Genomic DNA, 22219 nt, shown 5'->3' with positions numbered 1-22219 from the left:
ACCTGGGGGTCTCCGTAACTACCACAGGCAGGTGGGCGACCCCAAAGAAGATCCCAGAACTCATGGTACCCCCTGAGAACATGGACAGTATGTGGGGGTAGCAATGGAGGGCAGGATGCTTATCTTCTCCCAGGTAAAGCCATTTAATCCTTTCAGTTTGGGACGGAATAAGGCCTGCCTTTTTTTTTTTTTTTTTTTTTTTTTTTGAGACGGAGTCTTGCTCTGTCGCCCAGGCTGGAGTGCAGTGGTGCGATCTTGACTCACTGCAACGTCTTCCTGCCGGGTTCACGCCATTCTACTGCCTCAGCCTTCCGGGTAGCTAGGATTACAGGTGCACGCTACCACGTCCGGATAATTTTTGTATTTTTAGTACAGACGGGGCTTCATCATCTTGGCCAGGCTGATTTTGATCTCCTGACATCGTGATCCGCCTGCCTCCACCTCCCAAAGTGCTGGGATTACAGGCGTGAGGCACCACGCCTGGCCAAGGCCTGCTCCTCTTATCTATACCCCCTACCCCTGCAGCTGTGCCGGGGGAAAGCTGGGCAGTTTCCCTCCTCCGAGCCCCTGTACATACCATGAATTGTGGGACCTTCGGAGCTTTTCACTTTTCAGAAAATAGCTCCTGTTGGGGCTACAAGATGGAGTGTGAAGAGGGCCTTAGGCCACAGGGAGGTGTCTGTGGACTAGGGGGAGTTCATGCACCCCTTCTTTCCCCAGAGGGGCTGGACTCAGGTGAGTATGGGGGTGGGGGCTCCTGCACTTCGACACAGGCAGCGGGAGGGTTTTCTCCCCATTCCCTCTGCACTCCCAACTTAAGCTATACTTTTTAAGAAAGTGATTCACCCTGCCTTTTGCCCCCTTCCCCAGAACAGAACACGTTGATCATGGGCAATATTTTTCATTGTGCCAAAAAGTTGCCATGACCGTCATTAAACCTGTTTAACACCAAATAATAAGTAAAATAAAATAAAAAATTTGGGCTTGGTGCAGAAACTCACCCCAAATAAATCACCTACCAAAATATTTACATAATGGTGGAAATATTCCAAAATTCAATATTTTGGGATTTATACACAAAAGATAAACAAATTAGAGGCCAAGAGGCTGCCGGAAGGGAAAAACGGGGCCTGGGAAGGCCGTTGTGAGGAATGAGCTGGGCCTAAATAGGCCACTGGCAGGCGGGAGCTGGGCCTGCCGAAGCGGCCAAGAGGCAGGGGCTTTGGACTCGGGAGGCCGCAATGAGGCAAGAGCTAGCTGGGCATGGAGAATCCGCTGTGAGTCCGCTGTGAGTCCAGGCCCATGCAGGCCTTCGAGAGGCAGGAGGCTGGGCCTGCAAAGGCCCACTGGAGGTCAAGTTCTGGGCCTGAAGAGGCCACCAAAAGTCAAAAGCGGGGCCTGGGAAGGCCGCCAAGAGCCATGAGCTGGTCTGGGCTGAAAGAGGCCACTGGGAGGCAGGAGGAGCTGGGCCTGGAGAGGCTGACTCGAGGAAGTTTTGCACCTAGAGAGGCCGCCGAGAGGACGGAGCTGGGCCCGGGGAGGCTGACTTGCTGCTCTTCCAGGCCCAATTCCAGGCCGACTTGACGACGACTTGGGCCTGCTGGGAGCTGGGCAGAAGCTGAGTCCAAAGACGTTGTTGGGAGGCCAGAGTCAGGCCTGGAGACGCAGCCGGGAGGAAGAGCTGGGCCCGGAGAGGATGCCGGGAGGCTGCAAGTGGGTCTGGAGAGGCCGATTTGAGGAGGCCCGGCCTCCGCCTCCCGCATGGCGGCCTCTGCAGGCACAGCTGTTTCTCCTGGCTGCATCTCCCGCCTCCCAGCAAACAAGCTTTTTTGGCTCAGCTCCCGCCTGCGTTTGTAGACCCCGAAGTTTCTGCAACCAAGCTCTTCAGACCCACATCCCGCCTCCCAGTACCTGAACAGTCCCAGCTCCGGCTGGAGGCGAGCGTCTGCAGGCCCTGCTGTTGCCTCCCAGGGGTGTCTCCAGGCCCAGCTCTCACCCCACCGCAACCTCCCAGGCCCAAGTCCCTGCCTGCCTCCCAGCAGCCCGCGTGCGACCCTGCTCCTCCCTCATGGTGGCCTGTTGAGGCAGGGGCTCACACTGACCTCTCTCAGCGTGGGAGGGGCCGGTGTGAGGCAAGGGCTCACGCTGACCTCTCTCAGCGTGGGAGGGGCCGGTGTGAGGCAAGGGGCTCACGCTGACCTCTCTCAGCGTGGGAGGGGCCGGTGTGAGGCAAGGGCTCACGCTGACCTCTCTCAGCGTGGGAGGGGCCGGTGTGAGGCAAGGGCTCACGCTGACCTCTCTCAGCGTGGGAGGGGCCGGTGTGAGGCAAGGGCTCACGCTGACCTCTCTCAGCGTGGGAGGGGCCGGTGTGAGACAAGGGCTCACGCTGACCTCTCTCAGCGTGGGAGGGGCCGGTGTGAGGCAAGGGGCTCACGCTGACCTCTCTCAGCGTGGGAGGGGCCGGTGTGAGACAAGGGCTCACGCTGACCTCTCTCAGCGTGGGAAGGGCCGGTGTGAGGCAAGGGGCTCCCATGGATCTCTGTCAGTGTGGGAGGGGCTGGTGCGAGGCAAGGGGCTCAGGCTGACCTCTCTCAGCGTGGGAGGGGCCGGTGTGAGGCAAGGGGCTCACGCTGACCTCTCTCAGCGTGGGAGGGGCCGGTGTGAGACAAGGGCTCACGCTGACCTCTCTCAGCGTGGGAAGGGCCGGTGTGAGGCAAGGGGCTCCCATGGATCTCTGTCAGTGTGGGAGGGGCTGGTGTGAGGCAAGGGGCTCAGGCTGACCTCTGTCAGCCTGGGAGGGGCCGGTGTGAGGCTAGGGGCTCCCATGGACCTCTGTCAGTGTGGGAGGGGCCGGTGTGAGGCAAGGGGCTCACGCTGACCTCTCTCAGCATGGGAGGGGCCGGTGTGAGACAAGGGCTCACGCTGACCTCTCTCAGCGTGGGAGGGGCCGGTGTGAGGCAAGGGCTCACGCTGACCTCTCTCAGTGTGGGAGGGGCCGGTGTGAGACAAGGGCTCACGCTGACCTCTCTCAGCGTGGGAAGGGCCGGTGTGAGGCAAGGGCTCACGCTGACCTCTCTCAGTGTGGGAGGGGCCAGTGTGAGGCAAGGGGCTCCCATGGATCTCTGTCAGCGTGCGACGGGCCGGTGTGAGGCAAGGGGCTCAGGCTGACCTCTGTCAGCCTGGGAGGGGCCGGTGTGAGGCTAGGGGCTCCCATGGACCTCTGTCAGTGTGGGAGGGGCCGGTGTGAGGCAAGGGCTCACGCTGACCTCTCTCAGCGTGGGAGGGGCCGGTGTGAGGCAAGGGCTCACGCTGACCTCTCTCAGCGTGGGAGGGGCCGGTGTGAGGCAAGGGGCTCACGCTGACCTCTCTCAGCGTGGGAGGGGCCGGTGTGAGGCAAGGGCTCACGCTGACCTCTCTCAGCGTGGGAGGGGCCGGTGTGAGGCAAGGGCTCACGCTGACCTCTCTCAGAATGGGAGGGGCCAGTGTGTGGCAGGGGCTCATGCCACTGGGCAGGGTACCAGAGGCATGGGCATCAACAGGCCACCGTGAGGGAGGAGCTGGGCCGCACACGGGCTGCTGGGAGGCAGGCAGGGACTTGGCCCCGGGAGGCCGCCATGGGGGCAAGAGCTGGGCCTGGAGAGGCCCCTGGGAGGCAAGAGCGGGACCTGCAGAGGCCGTTCTCCAACCATTGCTGGGCCCGTACAGGCCACCGGGCGGCAGGAATTAGGCCCAAAGAACTTGGCTGGAGAAAGTTCGGGACCTACAAAGGCGGTTGGGAGCTGGGCAGGAGTTGAGCCAAAAGAGCTTGCTTACTTGCTGGGAGGCACGGCCGGGAGATGCCGACTTCAGGACAACTTGGGCCTGCAGAGGTCACCGGGAGGCCCAAGCTTGGCGTGGAGGAGCCCACCGACGGGAGACCATTTGGGGCCTGCAGGTGCCATTGGAGGGCAGGAGCTCATCCTGGAGCGGCCACCGTGAGGCCTGACCTGGGCCTGGGGAGCTTGGCTTGAGGAAGCTGTGGGCCGACCAAGGACGCCAGGAGATGGGTAGGCACTGAGTCCAAAGAGGTTGTGGAGAGGCAGGAGTCGGGCCTGGAGACGCAGCCAGGAAGAGGAGCTTGGCCCGGAGAGGACGCCCGGAGGGTGCAAGTGGATCTGGAGAGGCCGACTTGAGGAGGTTCTCAGCCTGGAGAGGCCGCCGGAAGGGAAAAACTGGGCCTGGAAAGGCTGTTGTGAGGAATGAGCCCCATGGGCCTGAAGAGGCCACTGGCAGGCGGGAGCTGGGTGTGTAGAAGCTGCTGAAAGGTTGGGAGCTTGGCTTGGGGGGTCCAGAGAGAGGCAGATGCTGGGCCTGAAGAATCTGCTATGAGGCAGATGTCGGGACTGTAGAGGCCGACGGGAGGCAGAGGCTGGGCCTGGAGGGGCCAAGATGCAGGAGCTGGGCCTGGAGAGGCTGCAAAGAAGCATGAGCTGGGCCCGGTGAGGTCGACTTGAGAAAGCTCAGGGCCTGGAGAGAAGGCTGGGAGGCAGGAGCTGGGTCTAAAGAGGCCATTGTAACGATGGAGCTGTGCCTGTGGAGGCTGTTGTGAGGCAGTAGCCTCATCTGCGGAGACTGCCTTGAGGTAGGGTATGGGCCTAAATAGGCCATTGTGAGTCATGAGCTTGGTCTGTAGAGGCTGACTGGAGAGAGTTCTGGGCCTGGCGAGGCTGCCAGGAGGTAGGAGCTGGGCCAAAAGATTTAAGCACATTTACATTTATTAGGCACTTTATTTCCATCATTATAATACATAGTAATATATTTCATATATTATTATATATTTAACATATTAATATATACAATAAATATATATATTTATTATATATCCAATATATAATAAAATAATTATAGAACTCACCATAATGTAGAATCAGTGGGCGTGTTAAGCTTGTTTTCCTAAAACTGGATGGTCCCACCTGAGCGTGATGCGAGAAAGTGACAGATCAATAGGTATTAGATTCTCATAAGGACAGCGCAACCTAGATCCCTCACGTGCACGGTTCACAACAGGGTGCGTTCTCCTATGAGAATCTAATGCTGCTGCTCATCTGAGAAGGTGCAGCTCAGGCGGGAATGTGAGCAAAGGGGAGTGGCTGTAAATACAGACGAAGCTTCCCTCACTCCCTCACTCGACACCACTCACCTCCTGCTGTGTGGCTCCCTACGGCTCCATGGCTCAGGGGTTGGGGACCCCTGCTCAAGTGCATCCAAAGCGACCCTTCCCACACCAGTCTTCATAGTGGTCAAGGGCAGCAACCACTTAGCTCCCAAGGCATGTGCCTCAGCTGGCATTTCATCACAATCAACAGTAAGTGGTAGCTTGAGTCACTGTGAGGTCACTTCCTGGAAATCACCAGCATCCCATTTCCCACTGGCAAAGAGCTCAGCACTGCCCCCTGGGAAACCAAACCTATGCCCAAATCCCATCTGTGTGGGTTTATCTCCTGGGACCCTTCCTAACATATTAGTCAGAGTCCAATCAGGAAACATAAACCACTCAAAAGTTTAAAGTGGTAGAATTTAATATGGACAATTATTCATTATAACTGGTGAACAGCATAATGAGAGATTCGCTAGCACAAAGTAAAGAGAACTCTAGAGAATACAGGACTAGCCCGGGCCAGGCAGGGTGGCTCATGCCTGAAATTAAAGCAATTTGAGAAGCTAATGCAGGAGGATTGCTTAAGGCCAGGAGCTAGAGACCGGTCTGGACAACACAATGAGACCCTGTCTCTATCCAAAAAAAAGAAAAATGTTAGCTGGGAGTGGTGGTGCACACTTGTAGTCCCAGCTACTCGGAATGCTGAAGTTTGAGCCTGGGAGGTCAAGGCTGCAGTGAGGCATGATTATGCCACTACAGTCCAGCCTGGTGACAGAGCAAGACCCTGTCTCAAAGAACAAAACAACAACCATTTACAGACAGAAAAGAAATAGAGCTAATAAGCTGAGGAAAGATGTTGAAACGTGACAAGTAAAGTAATATGAGGTATTTTATCTATTTAAAATAATCAAACAAAAAATGACTTACTAAAGTATAATACCCTGTGCTGCCAAAGGTGCAGTGAAATGGGCACTTTCTTATACTATGAGGGGTGTTTAAATTGTGTATAAGCCTTCCAGGGTAAAGCTTGTCAATTTTTTAAAATAATGGAGACAGGGTCTCACCATACTGCCATACTGCCTCCTCCAACTCTTGGCCTCAAGCAATCCTCCTCTCTTAGCCTCCCAAAGTGCTAAGATTATAGCTGGGAGGCACCCAAAACTCTGTCAATTTACATCAAGGGTAATGAGAATGTCCATTCACCATGACTCACAGTAATCTTACTTCTGGGGAGACAATTCAATCTAAACAAAAGGTCATCTGTACAAACACAGTAAAAATCTGGGAGTAACTGAAGACAGAGTTGGTAAGTGAAATAAGAAACAGTTCTAAGAAATTAAACTATGTTATCAATAGGCAGCTGGTAAAAGGTCAGTTGATGTTAGCTGCTACTTTTTTGTTGTTTTGAGACAGGGTCTCACTCTGTCACCCAGGCTGGAGTGCAGAGGCCTGATCATGACTCACTGCAGTCTCAGCCTCCCTGGCCTCAAGTGATCCTCCCACCTCAGCCTCCCAAGTAGCTGGGACTACAGGAACTTGCCACCACACTAGGCTAATTCATGTATTTTTCGGTAGGGATGGTGACTCCCCCTTTGTTTCCAAGGCCTATCGCAAACTCTTGGCCTCAAGCCATCCTCCTGCCTCAGCCTCCCAAACTGTTGCGATTACCAGTGTGAACCACCACACCTGGCCAGCTGCTACTTTTAGCAATATTATTATTATTATTCCACTCAATTAAAAATTATTATTTTCAAGGCTATGCAACAGTACGTATCCTACAGCGTAATTGTAAAAACATATACAGTCGCCGTCCCTCAGTATACAGAATTAGTTCCAGCCCCCCATCTCTGCATATACCAAAATCCATGCTTACTCACATTTCGCTGTCACTCCTCTGGAATCCACGTATACGAAAATTCCAAATATTAGTTGGGCATAGTGGCAAGCACCTGTAGTCTCAGCCACGTGGGAGGTTGAGATGGGAGGATCGCTTCAGCCTGGAAGGTTGAGGCTGCAGTCAGCTGCGATAGCAATACGACCCTCCAGCCTTGCACAACAGAGGGAGACCCTGTCTCAGAAAAAAAAAACAAAATAAAACAGGTTAGAAATTGTAATGAGGTCTGTTGGGCAAAATTCCATATAAGCAAAGTATAAATTAATAAAGCAAATCGTGATAAATTAGTACGATGGACTTTCTGGAGTTTCTGACAATAAAAGTAAGGAAAATGCAGAACACAAAGACAGAGAGTAAAAAGAGAAATTAGGAAAGCATTCTACATGTTGAATAGGAAGACACTGGCCGTGTTCGTGCAGCGGCAGTATGTCGTGACATCACATCCTTTGAAGAGAAGTTAACAGATGAGGAAGTTGATAAAAATCATCAGAGAAGCAAAATACTGGTAGCGACACTCAAGTAAACCATGAAATTTCCATAACTTATGTCAGCAAAGTGGGAATATTGTACAGTGTGTGTTGAAGTTCCTATACAACATTGTTTATCTGCCGTTTGTTTGTTTGTAAGGAATGTATATACTAAAAGTTCTTCTTGCTGTCAAAAGAATATGTGTGAATAAGTCATTTTAACTTATTCTTCTGTTTTTCTTTTGTCTTCCTGCCATCATCCCACAGCCTTACTTTAGAAATTTTTTCTTTAGAAAACTGAACAAGTGCTCCCTGTGGTGGCACATACCTCTAGGATGGGAGGCAGGGGTGGAAGGGTCACTTGAGGCCATTAGTTTGACACCAGCCTGGCCAACAAAGTGAGACCCCATGTCTACAAAACAATTTAAAAATTAGCCAAGTATCGCCATGTATACCTACAGTCCCAGCTACCTCAACTTACGGAGAAAGTTCAGGGCCTGGAGAGAAGGCTGGGAGGCAGGAGCTGGGTCTAAAGAGGCCATTGTAACGATGGAGCTGTGCCTGTGGAGGCTGTTGTGAGGCAGTAGGCTCATCTGCGGAGACTGCCGTGAGGTAGGGTATGGGCCTAAATAGGCCATTGTGAGTCATGAGCTTGGTCTGTAGAGGCTGACTGGAGAGAGTTCTGGGCCTGGCGAGGCTGCCGGGAGGTAGGAGCTGGGCCAAAAGATTTAAGCACGTTTACATTTATTAGGCACTTCATTTCCATTATTACACTGTAATATATAATAAAATAATTATAGAACTCACCGTAATGTAGAATCAGTGGGCGTGTTAAGCTCGTTTTCCTGAAACTGGATGGTCCCACCTGAGCATGATGGGAGAAAGTGACAGATCAATAGGTATTAGATTCTCATAAGCACAGCGCAACCTAGATCCCTCACATGCACGGTTCACAACAGGGTGCGTTCTCCTATGAGAATCTAATGCTGCTGCTCATCTGAGAAGGTGCAGCTCAGGCGGGAATGTGAGCAAAGGGGAGTGGCTGTAAATACAGACGAAGCTTCCCTCACTCCCTCACTCGACACCACTCACCTCCTGCTGTGTGGCTCCTTACGGCTCCATGGCTCAGGGGTTGGGGACCCCTGCTCAAGTGCATCCAAAGCGACCCTTCCCAAACCAGTCTTCGTAGTGGTCAAGGGCAGCAACCACTTAGCTCCCAAGGCATGTGCCTCAGCTGGCATTTCGTCACAATCAACAGTAAGTGGTAGCTTGAGTCACTGTGAGGTCACCTACTGGAAATCACCAGCATCCCATTTCCCACTGGCAAAGAGCTCAGCACTGCCCCCTGGGAAACCAAACCTATGCCCAAATCCCATCTGTGTGGGTTTACCTCCTGGGACCCTTCCTAACATATTAGTCAGAGTCCAATCAGGAAACATAAACCACTCAAAAGTTTAAAGTGGTAGAATTTAATACGGAGAATTATTCATTATAACTGGTGAACAGCATAATGAGAGATTCGCTAGCACAAAGTAAAGAGAACTCTAGAGAATACAGGACTAGCCCGGGCCAGGCAGGGTGGCTCATGCCTGAAATTCCAGCAATTTGAGAAGCTAATGCAGGAGGATTGCTTAAGGCCAGGAGCTAGAGACCGGTCTGGACAACACAATGAGACCCTGTCTCTATCCAAAAGAAGAAAAAAGTTAGCTGGGCGTGGTGGTGCACACTTGTACTCCCAGCTACTCAGAATGCTGAAGTTTGAGCCTGGGAGGTCAAGGCTGCAGTGAGGCATGATTATGCCACTACAGTCCAGCCTGGTGACAGAGCAAGACCCTATCTCAAAGAACAAAACAACAACAACCCTTTACAGACAGAAAAGAAATTGAGCTAATAAGCTGAGGAAAGATGTTGAAATGGGACAATTAAAGTAACATGAGGTCTTTTCTCTATTTAAAATAATCAAACAAAAAATGACTTACTAAAGTATAATACCCTGTGCTGCCAAAGGTGCAGTGAAATGGGCACTTTCTTATACTATGAGGGGTGTTTAAATTGTGTATAAGCCTTCCAGGGTAAAGCTTGTCAACTTTTTAAAATAATAGAGACAGGGTCTCACCATACTGCCATACTGCCTCCTCCAACTCTTGGCCTCAAGCAATCCTCCTCTCTTAGCCTCCCAAAGTGCTAAGATTATAGCTGGGAGGCACCCAAAACCCTGTCAATTTACATCAAGGATAATGAGAATGTCCATTCACCATGATTCACAGTAATCTTACTTCTGGGGAGACAATTCAATCTAAACAAAAGGTCATCTGTACAAACACAGTAAAAATCTGGGAGTAACTGAAGACAGAGTTGGTAAGTGAAATAAGAAACAGTTCTAAGAAATTAAACTATGGTATCAATAGGCACATGGTATAGAAGGTCAGTTGATGTTAGCTGCTACTTTTTTGTTGTTTTGAGACAGGGTCTCACTCTGTCACCCAGGCTGGAGTGCAGAGGCCTGATCATGACTCACTGCAGTCTCAGCCTCCCTGGCCTCAAGTGATCCTCCCACCTCAGCCTCCCAAGTAGCTGGGACTACAGGAACGTGCCACCACACTAGGCTAATTCATGTATTTTTCTGTAGGGATGGTGACTCCCCCTTTGTTTCCAAGGCCTATCGCAAACTCTTGGCCTCAAGCCATCCTCCTGCCTCAGCCTCCCAAAGTGTTGCGATTACCAGTGTGAGCCACCACACCTGGCCAGCTGCTACTTTTAGCAATATTATTATTATTCCACTCAATTAAAAATTACTATTTTCAAGGCTATGCAACAGTATGTATCCTACAGCGTAATTGTAAAAACATACACAGTCGTCATCCCTCAGTATACAGAAATAGTTCCAGCCCCCCATCTCTGCATATACCAAAATCCATGCTTACTCACGTTTCGCTGTCACTCCTCTGGAATCCACGTATACGAAAATTCCAAATATTAGTTGGGCATAGTGGCAAGCACCTGTAGTCTCAGCCACGTGGGAGGTTGAGATGGGAGGATCGCTTCAGCCTGGAAGGTTGAGGCTGCAGTCAGCTGCGATAGCACTACTACACTCCAGCCTTGGACAACAGAGGGAGACCCTGTCTCAGAAAAAAAAAAAAAAAAAAAGGTTAGAAATTGTAATGAGGTCTGTTGGGCAAAATTCCATATAAGCAAAGTATAAATTAATAAAGCAAATCGTGATAAATTAGTACGATGGACTTTCTGGAGTTTCTGACAATAAAAGTAAGGAAAATGCAGAACACAAAGACAGAGAGTAAAAAGAGAAATTAGGAAAGCATTCTACATGTTGAATAGGAAGACACTGGCCGTGTTCGTGCAGCGGCAGTATGTCGTGACATCACATCCTTTGGAGAGAAGTTAACAGATGAGGAAGTTGATAAAAATCATCAGAGAAGCAAAATACTGGTAGCGACACTCAAGTAAACCATGAAATTTCCATAACTTATGTCAGCAAAGTGGGAATATTGTACAGTGTGTGTTGAAGTTCCTATACAACATTGTTTATCTGCCGTTTGTTTGTTTGTAAGGAATGTATATACTAAAAGTTCTTCTTGCTGTCAAAAGAATATGTGTGAATAAGTCATTTTAACTTATTCTTCGTTTTTCTTTTATCTTCCTGCCATCATCCCACAGCCTTACTTTAGAAATTTTTTCTTTAGAAAACTGAACAAGTGCTCCCTGTGGTGGCACATACCTCTAGGATGGGAGGCAGGGGTGGAAGGGTCACTTGAGGCCATTAGTTTGACACCAGCCTGGCCAACAAAGTGAGACCCCATGTCTACAAAACAATTTAAAAATTAGCCAAGTATCGCCATGTATACCTACAGTCCCAGCTACCTCAACTTACGGAGAAAGTTCAGGGCCTGGAGAGAAGGCTGGGAGGCAGGAGCTGGGTCTAAAGAGGCCATTGTAACGATGGAGCTGTGCCTGTGGAGGCTGTTGTGAGGCAGTAGGCTCATCTGCGGAGACTGCCGTGAGGTAGGGTATGGGCCTAAATAGGCCATTGTGAGTCATGAGCTTGGTCTGTAGAGGCTGACTGGAGAGAGTTCTGGGCCTGGCGAGGCTGCCGGGAGGTAGGAGCTGGGCCAAAAGATTTAAGCACATTAACATTTATTAGGCACTTCATTTCCATTATTACACTGTAATATATAATAAAATAATTATAGAACTCACCGTAATGTAGAATCAGTGGGCGTGTTAAGCTCGTTTTCCTGAAACTGGATGGTCCCACCTGAGCGTGATGGGAGAAAGTGACAGATCAATAGGTATTAGATTCTCATAAGCACAGCGCAACCTAGATCCCTCACATGCACGGTTCACAACAGGGTGCGTTCTCCTATGAGAATCTAATGCTGCTGCTCATCTGAGAAGGTGCAGCTCAGGCGGGAATGTGAGCAAAGGGGAGTGGCTGTAAATACAGACGAAGCTTCCCTCACTCCCTCACTCGACACCACTCACCTCCTGCTGTGTGGCTCCTTACGGCTCCATGGCTCAGGGGTTGGGGACCCCTGCTCAAGTGCATCCAAAGCGACCCTTCCCAAACCAGTCTTCGTAGTGGTCAAGGGCAGCAACCACTTAGCTCCCAAGGCATGTGCCTCAGCTGGCATTTCGTCACAATCAACAGTAAGTGGTAGCTTGAGTCACTGTGAGGTCACCTACTGGAAATCACCAGCATCCCATTTCCCACTGGCAAAGAGCTCAGCACTGCCCCCTGGGAAACCAAACCTATGCCCAAATCCCATCTGTGTGGGTTTACCTCCTGGGACCCTTCCTAACATATTAGTCAGAGTCCAATCAGGAAACATAAACCACTCAAAAGTTTAAAGTGGTAGAATTTAATACGGAGAATTATTCATTATAACTGGTGAACAGCATAATGAGAGATTGGCTAGCACAAACTAAAGAGAACTCTAGAGAATATAGGACTAGCCCAGGCCAGGCATGGTGGCTCACACCTGAAATTCCAGCAATTTGAGAAGCTAATGCAGGAGGATTGCTTAAGGCCAGGAGCTAGAGACCGGTCTGGACAACACAGTGAGAACCTGTCTCTATCCAAAAGAAGAAAAAAGTTAGCTGGGGGTGGTGGTGCACACTTGTAGTCCCAGCTACTCGGAATGCTGAAGTTTGAGCCTGGGAGGTCAAGGCTGCAGTGAGGCATGATTATGCCACTACAGTCCAGCCTGGTGACAGAGCAAGACCCTGTCTCAAAGAACAAAACAGCAACAACCATTTACAGACAGAAAAGAAATAGAGCCAATAAGCTGAGGAAAGATGTTGAAACGTGACAAGTAAAGTAATATGAGGTCTTTTCTCTATTTAAAATAATCAAACAAAAAATGACTTACTAAAGTATAATACCCTGTGCTGCCAAAGGTGCAGTGAAATGGGCACTTTCTTATACTATGAGGGGTGTTTAAATTGTGTATAAGCCTTCCAGGGTAAAGCTTGTCAATTTTTTAAAATAATGGAGACAGGGTCTCACCATACTGCCATACTGCCTCCTCCAACTCTTGGCCTCAAGCAATCCTCCTCTCTTAGCCTCCCAAAGTGCTAAGATTATAGCTGGGAGGCACCCAAAACCCTGTCAATTTACATCAAGGGTAATGAGAATGTCCATTCACCATGACTCACAGTAATCTTACTTCTGGGGAGACAATTCAATCTAAACAAAAGGTCATCTGCACACACACAGTAAAAATCTGGGAGTAACTGAAGACAGAGTTGGGAAGTGAAATAAGAAACAGTTCTAAGAAATTAAACAATGGTATCAATAGGCACCTGGTATAAAAGGTCAGTTGATGTTAGCTGCTACTTTTTTGTTGTTTTGAGACAGGGTCTCACTCTGTCACCCAGGCTGGAGTGCAGAGGCCTGATCATGACTCACTGCAGTCTCAGCCTCCCTGGCCTCAAGTGATCCTCCCACCTCAGCCTCCCAAGTAGCTGGGACTACAGGAACGTGCCACCACACTAGGCTAATTCATGTATTTTTCTGTAGGGATGGTGACTCCCCCTTTGTTTCCAAGGCCTATCGCAAACTCTTGGCCTCAAGCCATCCTCCTGCCTCAGCCTCCCAAAGTGTTGCGATTACCAGTGTGAGCCACCACACCTAGCCAGCTGCTACTTTTAGCAATATTATTATTATTCCACTCAATTAAAAATTATTTTCAAGGCTATGTAACAGTATATATCCTACAGCATAATTGTAAAAACATATACAGTCGTCATCCCCCAGTATACAGAATTAGTTCCAGCCCCCATCTCTGCATATACCAAAATCCATGCTTACTCACGTTTCGCTGTCACCCCTCTGGAATCCATGCATACGAAAATTCCAAATATTAGTTGGGCATAGCGGCAAGCACCTGTAGTCTCAGCCACGTGGGAGGTCGAGGTGGGAGGATCGCTTCAGCCTGGAAGGTTGAGGCTGCAGTCAGCTGCGATAGCACTACTACCCTCCAGCCTTGGACAACAGAGGGAGACCCTGTCTCAGATAAAAAACAAAATAAAACAGGTTAGAAATTGTAATCTAATCCTAACCCTAACCCCTTAACTCTAACCCTAACCCTACCCAAACGGTAACCCCAATACTAAACCCTAACCCTAACCACTAAATCGTAACCCCTACCCTAATCCTAACCCCAACCACTAACCCTAACACCAAACCCTAACCCTAACCCCCAACACCAATCCGAACCCGAACCCTAAACCTAACCCCTAACCCTAACCCCTCACCCTAACCAATAACCCTAACATTAACCCTTAACCCTAACCCCAAAATCCGAACCCTAACCCCTAACCCTAACCCGTAACCATAACGCCTAACCGCTAACCCTAACCCCTATTCGTAACCCTCACCATACCATAACCCTAACCTCAATCCTAACCCCCAACCCTAACCCCAAACATCAACCAGAACGCCAACCGCGAACCCAAACCCTAACCCCAACCCTAAACCTTAACCCTAACCCTTAACCCTAACCCTAAACCCTAACCCTAAACCCTGAACGCTAACCCTAACCCCAACTCTAAACCCTAACCCTACCCTAACGCTAACCGTAACCCCGAACCCGAACCCTAACACAAACACTAAACCCTAACCCTACCCTAACCCCCAACCCTAACACTAACCCTAACCCTTGACCCTTGACCCCTGACCCTGACCCCCTAACCCCTGACCATGACCCTGACCCTAACCCTAAACCCAACCCCAACCCAAACCCTAAACCCTAACCCTTAACCATAACCCTAACACTTAACCCTAACCCTAACCCCTAACCTAAACCTGTAACCCTAACCCTCTAACCCTAACCCTAACACCCTAACCCCTAACCCTGACCCTAACCCTAACCACTAACTCCTAACCCTAACCCCTGACCCTGACCCTAACCCTAAAACCCTGACCCTAACCCCTAACCCCAAACCCTGACCCTAACCCCTAACCCTAACCCTAACAACCCTAACCCCTAACCGTACCCTAACCCTAACCCCACCCTAAGCCTAACCCTTACCCCTACCCCAACCCGAAACCCAACCCCTAACCCTAACCCCCTAACCCTAACCCCTAACCCCTAACCCTAACCCTGTGCTGAGGAGAATGCCGCTCCGCTCTCGCGGTGCCCCCGACCCACCCGGGTCTGTGTTGAGTAGAATGCTGCTCCGTCATCACGATACCCCGGAAGTCTCTGCAGAGGAAAACGGAGATCCGCTCTCGGGATGCTCTCCAGGTCTGTGCTGAAGAGAACGCAGCTCCGCCCCCACAAAGGCACAGCGCCAGCGCAGGCGCACAGACGCGCCCCAGCACGGGCAGGCTCAGAGAAAAACGCCGGCGCGTCCCTGGGGGGCGCGGCGCAGACCCAGAGACGCACGGCAGCCTGGCGCCGGGGCGGGGGGCGCGGCGCAGACACAGAGACTCACACCGGCGCGGCGCCGTGGCGGGGGCGCGGACCAGGCGCAGAGACGGATGCTGGCGCAGCGCAGGCGCCAAGAAAAATGCCACCACAGCGCAAGCGCAGAGAAAAACGCCAGCGCGGGGCCGGGGCACGGCGCAGGGGCGGAGACGGAGGCCGGCCCGGCGCAGGCGCGGAGACGGAGGCCGGCCCGGCGCAGGCGCGGAGACGGAGGCCGGCCCGGCGCAGGCGCGGAGACGGACGCCCGCGTGCTGCTGTGGCTGGGGCGAGACTCTCGCGGAGAGACGCACGGCTGCGTGACGCAGGCGCAGAGAGAAACGCCGGCGCGTCCCCGAGGGGCGCGGCGGAGGCCCAGAGACTCACGCCGGCCCGTCGCCGGGGCAGGAGGCGCGGAGCAGGCGCAGAGACGCACGGCGGCGCGGCGCCGGGCCGGGGGCGTGGCGCAGGCGCAGAGATAAACGGAGGCGCGGCGCCGCGGCGGGGGCGCGGTGCAGGCACAGAGACGCACGCCGGGTCGGGGGAGCGGCGCAGGCCCAGAGTCACACGCTGGCGCGGCGTCGGGGCGGGAGCTCCGCGCAGGCGCGGAGACAGACGGTGGCGCGGCGCAGGCGCAGGAAAAAAAAAAAAATGCCGGCACAGCGCAGGCGCAGACAAAAAACGCCAGCGCGGGGAGGGGGGGCGCGGCGCAGGCGCAGTGACGCACGCCAGCCCGGCGCCGGGGCGGGGGTCCCGCGCAGCCGCAACGACGGGCGCAGGCGCAGAGTCGAGCGCCGGCGCGGCGCCGCGGTGGGGGCGCCATGCACGCGCAGAGTCGCAAGGCTGCGTGGCGCAGGCGCAGAGAACGCCAGCGCGGCACCCAGGGCAAGGCGCAGGCGCGGAGACGCACGCCAGCGCGGCGCCGAGAGGCGAGGCGCTGGCGCGGAGATGCACTCCGCCAGACGCGGGGAGGGGGGCGCGGCGCAGGCGCAGAGACGCACGCTGCCGGGGGCGCAGCGCAGACACAGGCGGAACCTCAGTAGTCTGAAAAGCCCGTTTGCCCCCTCCTTGCGGCCAGACACTGAAGGGCCCAGTTGCTCGAGGCGCTGTGCCAGTGCGCCCCCTGCTGGTGACTGTGGCAACTGCAGGGTTCTCTTGCTTCAATTAGTGGCCAGCGACCCCTGCTGGCGCCGGGGCACCGCAGGGCCCTCTTGCCCACAGTATAGTGGCGGCATGCCGCCTGCTGGCAGCTGGGGACATTGCAGGGCCCTCTTGCTCATAGTGTAGTGGCAGGACGCCCGCCTGCTGGCAGCTGGGGACATTGCAGGGCCCTCTTGCTCATAGTGTAGTGGCAGGACGCCCGCCTGCTGGCAGCTGGGGACACTGCCGGGCCCTCTTGCTTGCAGTTTAGTGGGGGCGCGCCCCCTTCTGGCCGCTTGGGGCACTACAGGATCCTCTTGCTCACAGTGTAGTGGCAGCTCGCCCCCTGCTGGCAACCAGGGTACTGCAGGGTTCTCTTGCTCGTGGTGTGGAGCCCGTCCACCACCTGCTGGCAACTAAGGACACTGCAGGGCCCTCTTGCTCAGAGTGTAGTCGTCGTACGCCCCATGCTGGCAGCTGGGGACGCTGCCGGGACTTCTTGCTGGCAGTGTCGTGGCAGCGCACCACCTGCAGGCAGATGGGGACTATGCAGGGCCATCTTGCTCAGGGTGTGAGGGCTGGCACGCCCTACTGGCCGCCTCCTGCACCGCTTAAAGTCGGAGCGCCAGTTGTTAAGCACCATCAGTTCTGGACATTGAAACTGAAACGGAGCTATTACTGAGGAGAGCTGATGTCCCAGTTCTTGTCTAACTTGGAAGAAAGATTTTTCACCAACAGGCAGTAAAAACGTGGCAGATAACTTCATTGAAAAGAAATACAGTGTAAAGAGCTTATTGTAGAAAAATAGGGAGGAGTGGGCTGATCGTGCAGGAAAACAGCCTAAGAGTCCTGTGCAGGGAATTTTATTTTGGACTTCTTCACATTTCTGCCTCTGTCTCAAGTCTCCACCTGTTTTCTTTGTCTGGTTTTCCTGCTACTGCCTTAGGTCCCTGAGTTGCCCCACTTAGGCTTATGGGACCTCCTCACTGTTGGTTGAGGCACATGTGTGGTGATCAATCCGAATCCACTCTGGCACCAGGCTCCTTCCCGCCATCCCAGGCAGGCTGACAGCGGTCATGTTTGTACCTACGGCGCCTGCCTATCTCTTCTGAATGTCCTTCTGTACCCTAATCTGTACTTATGGTGCCAGGTTTCTCTTAAGAATGTCCCCTTTGTCCTTGTTATCAGCATGTAGCCAGCAATATTGTGACATTTTTACTGCAGAGTGAATGACTGGGGCATCTTAAATGGAGTTCTGGGGTGTTTCTTTCTGCATAGATACCTCTGCAGTAGTAGTTTCCAAAATACTTTTGCTAATTTTTAACCTTAAAGTTAACCTTAAAGTTAAGCTAAGTAAAAGATTTGCATTAAATATCTAGACCATTTATAAATAAGATACAATACTAAAACATTAATTACTGAAGATAAATAATTCAAGTTTACATACTTTTGGCTTCTTATTTTTACAGAGAAACTAAAGATATTTTGGCCCATTAATAAACATGTTTTTGTCTACCACACTGAGAAATTGTACTATGAGGAAACACATCCCTCTAGATGTTGGGAGATAGTATACTCATACATTTTCTAACCTGCTATAGAATGCTAACATATGACAGTTTATAACTGTCTACTTCCTAGTTTTCTCTGGAAAATAAAAGATTACTAAGTATTAAAATTATAATCAATATGTGTAAATAAAACTACTAGAAATAATAGAATAACTAGAAACAACTCTATGCAAAGCATGCAAGAAAAGTAGTGCATGTTTTGCAAGTAAAGTAGGACGTATTTTTTATAAGGAAAACCATACAAAAGATACAAATAAAAAGAGATACCTAGCCTTCCCTGTGTTATATTTGTATGGGTAAAATGTCATGTTTTCAGAAATTATATAAAATTTCTGGAAATTTGTCAGTGTTCTCATTATCCATGCTATGTGCCAGTATAGTTATGAGTCATAATTCCAATTATTATTTTAAATGTTGTGCCAGGTGCAGTGGCTCATGCCTGTAATCCCAGCACTTTGGGAGGCCTAGGCAGGTGGATCACAAGGTCAGGAGATCGAGACCATCCTGGCTGACATGGTGAAACCCCATCTCTACTAAAAATACAAAAAATTAGCCGGGCGTGGTGGTGGGCACCTGCACTCCCAGCTACTCAGGAGGCTGAGGCAGGAGAATGGCATGAACCAGGGAGGCAGAGCTTGCAGTGAGCCAAGATTGCACCACTGCACTCCAGCATGGGCAACAGAACGAGACTCTGTCTCTAAATAAATAAATAAATAAATAAATGTTGTATGCCACAGAAAAAATTGAATATCCTTGTCAGTTGTGGTATAATGAACTCTCATCAGATCTTTCATCACAGCCATTTCATATCCTTTATCATTTAGATATTATTTCCCCCTGATGCTTTCCTGAAAGCTCCTGCAATCAGCTACAGGTCAGAATGTTCATCTCCATCACAGGACTCCCTCTGAGACACACAGAAAAGAGTGTGACAGGTACTCTGGTTATAGGCTTCTGATGATATTGCTTAAATAACTTTAAGACCATACGCTTTGCTCAGTGAAGATCTCCAGAAGTCTGCTTGAGAAATTGATGGGTTCATGACACTGCTAACCCAAGATGCAACAAGACTGGAATTGATTACATGGCACTGAATGAACTGATGAAAATTGATTATAATTTTATAGCTTTTTGGAGCGTTGCTGGTTCTTTAATGTTCTAGCTTCTGGACTTAAGAAATCTCTTTCTCTTAATCTAACTGTAACATACAATTTAGTAGATTATACTTTTGAAAACAGAAGTGAAGCATTTATCTTCTTTTCCCTGCCTGATTTTTCCAGAATTTTGAAATCCTTACTGAACACTCTTATTTTCACGATGATATAGTTGTCAGCAAAATTCCAATAAGAATCTGTTCACCTTGAACAGAGCCCTCAGAAATAATGCCGCATATCTGCAACCATCTGATCTTTGACAAACCTGACAAAAACAAGCAAAAGGGAAAGGATTCCCTATTTAATAAATGGTGCTGGGAAAACTGGCTAGCCATATGTAGAAAGCTGAAACTGGATCCCTTCCTTACACCTTATACAAAAATTAATTCAAGATGGATTAAAGACTTACATGTTAGACCTAAAACCATAAAAACCCTAGAAGAAAACCTAGGCAATAGCATTCAGGACATAGGCATGGGCAAGGACTTCATGTCTAAAACACCAAAAACAATGGCAACAAAAGCCAAAATGGACAAATGGGATCTAATTAAACTAAAGAGCTTCTGCACAGCAAAAAAAAACCTACCATCAGAGTGAATGGGCAACCTACAAAATGGGAGAAAATTTTCACAACCTACTCATCTGACAAAGGGCTAATATCCAGAATCTACAATGAACACAAAGAAATTTACAAGAAAAAAACAACCCCATCAAAAAGTGGGCAAAGGATATGAACAGACACTTCTCAAAAGAAGACATTTATGCAGCCAAAAGACATGTGAAAGAATTCTCATCATCACTGGCCATCAGAGAAATGCAAATCAAAATCACAATGAGATACCATCTCACACCAGTTAGAATGGCGATCATTAAGAAGTCAGGAAACAACAGGTGCTGGAGAGGACGTGGAGAAATAGGAACACTTACACTGTTGGTGGGACTGTAAACTAGTTCAACCATTATGGAAATCAGTGTGGCAATTCCTCAGGGATCTAGAACTAGAAATACCATTTGACCCAGCCATCCCATTACTTGGTATATACCCAAAGGAGTATAAATCATGCTGCTATAAAGACATATGCACATGTATGTTTATTGCGGCACTATTCACAATAGCAAAGACTTGGAACCAACCCAAATATCCAACAACGATAGACTGGATTAAGAAAATGTGGCACATATACACCATGGAATACTATGCAGCCATAAAAAATGATGAGTTCATGTCCTTTGTAGGGACATGGATGAAACTGGAAACCATCATTCTCAGCAAACTATCACAAGGACAGAAAAACCAAACACTGCATGTTCTCACTCATAGGTGGGAATTGAACAATGAGAATACATGGACACAGGAAGGGGAACATCACACTCCAGGGACGGTTGTGGGGTGGGGGGGGGGAGGGATAGCATTAGGAGATATACCTAATGCTAAATGACGAGTTAATGGGTGCAGCACACCAACATGGCACATGTGCACATGTATACATACATAACAAACCTGCACATTGTGCACATGTACCCTAAAACTTAAAGTATAATAATAATAAAATAAAATAAATTTACCAAAATAATAATACCAATACCAATGTGCTCTAGTTTTGTCAGATCATGAATGCATCATGCATCCCAATAAAACATTATTGAACATAAAAAAAATCTGTTTACCTTACAACAGGGCATAATTGGACATTTTTGTTATATTTTCAAGGTTTTTACTGGAATACCATATTTAGGAAATGTACCTAAGATCAGTTATGACCAGCAATTTTAAGGAAGTAAGGTTGACTTTTATGCAGACAGTGCTTACAAAGCACTCTGAGAAATGACAAAGTTCTTCTTCAAAAATTATAAAAAGTCACAATTTCTTACTATAAGATTGCTATCCACTATTTTTATGTGTGTGTGTGTGTGAGTGCGTGTGTGTGTGTGTGTGTGTGTATGTGTCTGTTCCAAGTCAGTTGTCCTAGCTTGCTCCAGCATGCCTGGACAGAACTAGACAAGCCCCAGCCCATAGTGCATGCCATTCCTTATTTGGAGATGCTTCCTTAACTATCCCTGGGCAACTTCCTTTTCTTTCTTTGTTCTATTCCCCTTACCTAATTAATAAAGTTTTAAACTAACAGCCAACTGGGTAAAGTGTAAAATGTGAGGTCTTATTCCAGCCAATGGAAACTGGACACAGCAGTAGGGTAGACACATAAGGTTATAAGTAACTCTGTCTCCTTTGTTCGGTGTGTTCTTCTGGCTGGACAGCTATTGAGTAGCACCCTTTCTGCAGAAAGTAAAGCTCACCTTGCTAAGAGATCATTTGTTCCCATGTTAATTCTTTTTTTTTCTTTTTTGGAACATCAAAAACTTCATTCCCAACAGCACTCTGAGAAAAGCCAGCCTGATACCTAGATTACAGGGTTTACAGCCTCACATGTTAGTAAGGAAGGTCATTTCCTGATAGGCCCAGGAATTTAGGGATATTTTGGGGGCCTCAAGAAGAGAGGAATTCACACAAAGCTATAAGGACTGCAGCTGAAATTTGATAGTATGCTGTTAGCTTGGCTTTTAGCCTGAATAAGGCCTTTAAAAGTCAAATCTGAGATTCTATATGAAAACTTCCAGCAAAGAAACTTGAAAGCACCTATGTGGTCATCGCCTGTTCTTGCTGCAATTACATAAATAATCAAGCAAAATCTAACAAAACAAGACTTATTTTTAAAACAAGAATAGTCTTACTTTGATTATGATAAAAAATGATGGTTACTATCAAGAGAAATTTTATATTTCAAAGGAAAACTATAATGTGGCCGGGCATGGTGGCAAATGCCTATAATTCCAGCACTTTGGGAGGCCAGGAGTTCAAGACCAGCCTGGGCAACATGGTAAAACCCTGTTTCTACCAAAAATACAAAAATTAGTTGGGTATGATGGCATGTG

General features: G+C 49.5%; 1 pseudogene; it reads right to left on the bottom strand.

Moving 5' to 3' along the window:
- Positions 1 to 2580: 2580 nt before the first annotated feature.
- On the bottom strand, positions 2581 to 8955 carry LOC109024853 (putative uncharacterized protein FLJ44672; annotated as a pseudogene).
- Positions 8956 to 22219: the final 13264 nt, after the last annotated feature.

Source organism: Gorilla gorilla, chromosome 1, assembly GCF_029281585.2.
Source record: "Gorilla gorilla gorilla isolate KB3781 chromosome 1, NHGRI_mGorGor1-v2.1_pri, whole genome shotgun sequence".
In the NCBI taxonomy this organism is placed as follows: domain Eukaryota; kingdom Metazoa; phylum Chordata; class Mammalia; order Primates; family Hominidae; genus Gorilla; species Gorilla gorilla.
Note: the sequence above shows the minus strand (reverse complement) of the source record. Positions and strands in the feature narration are given on the sequence as shown.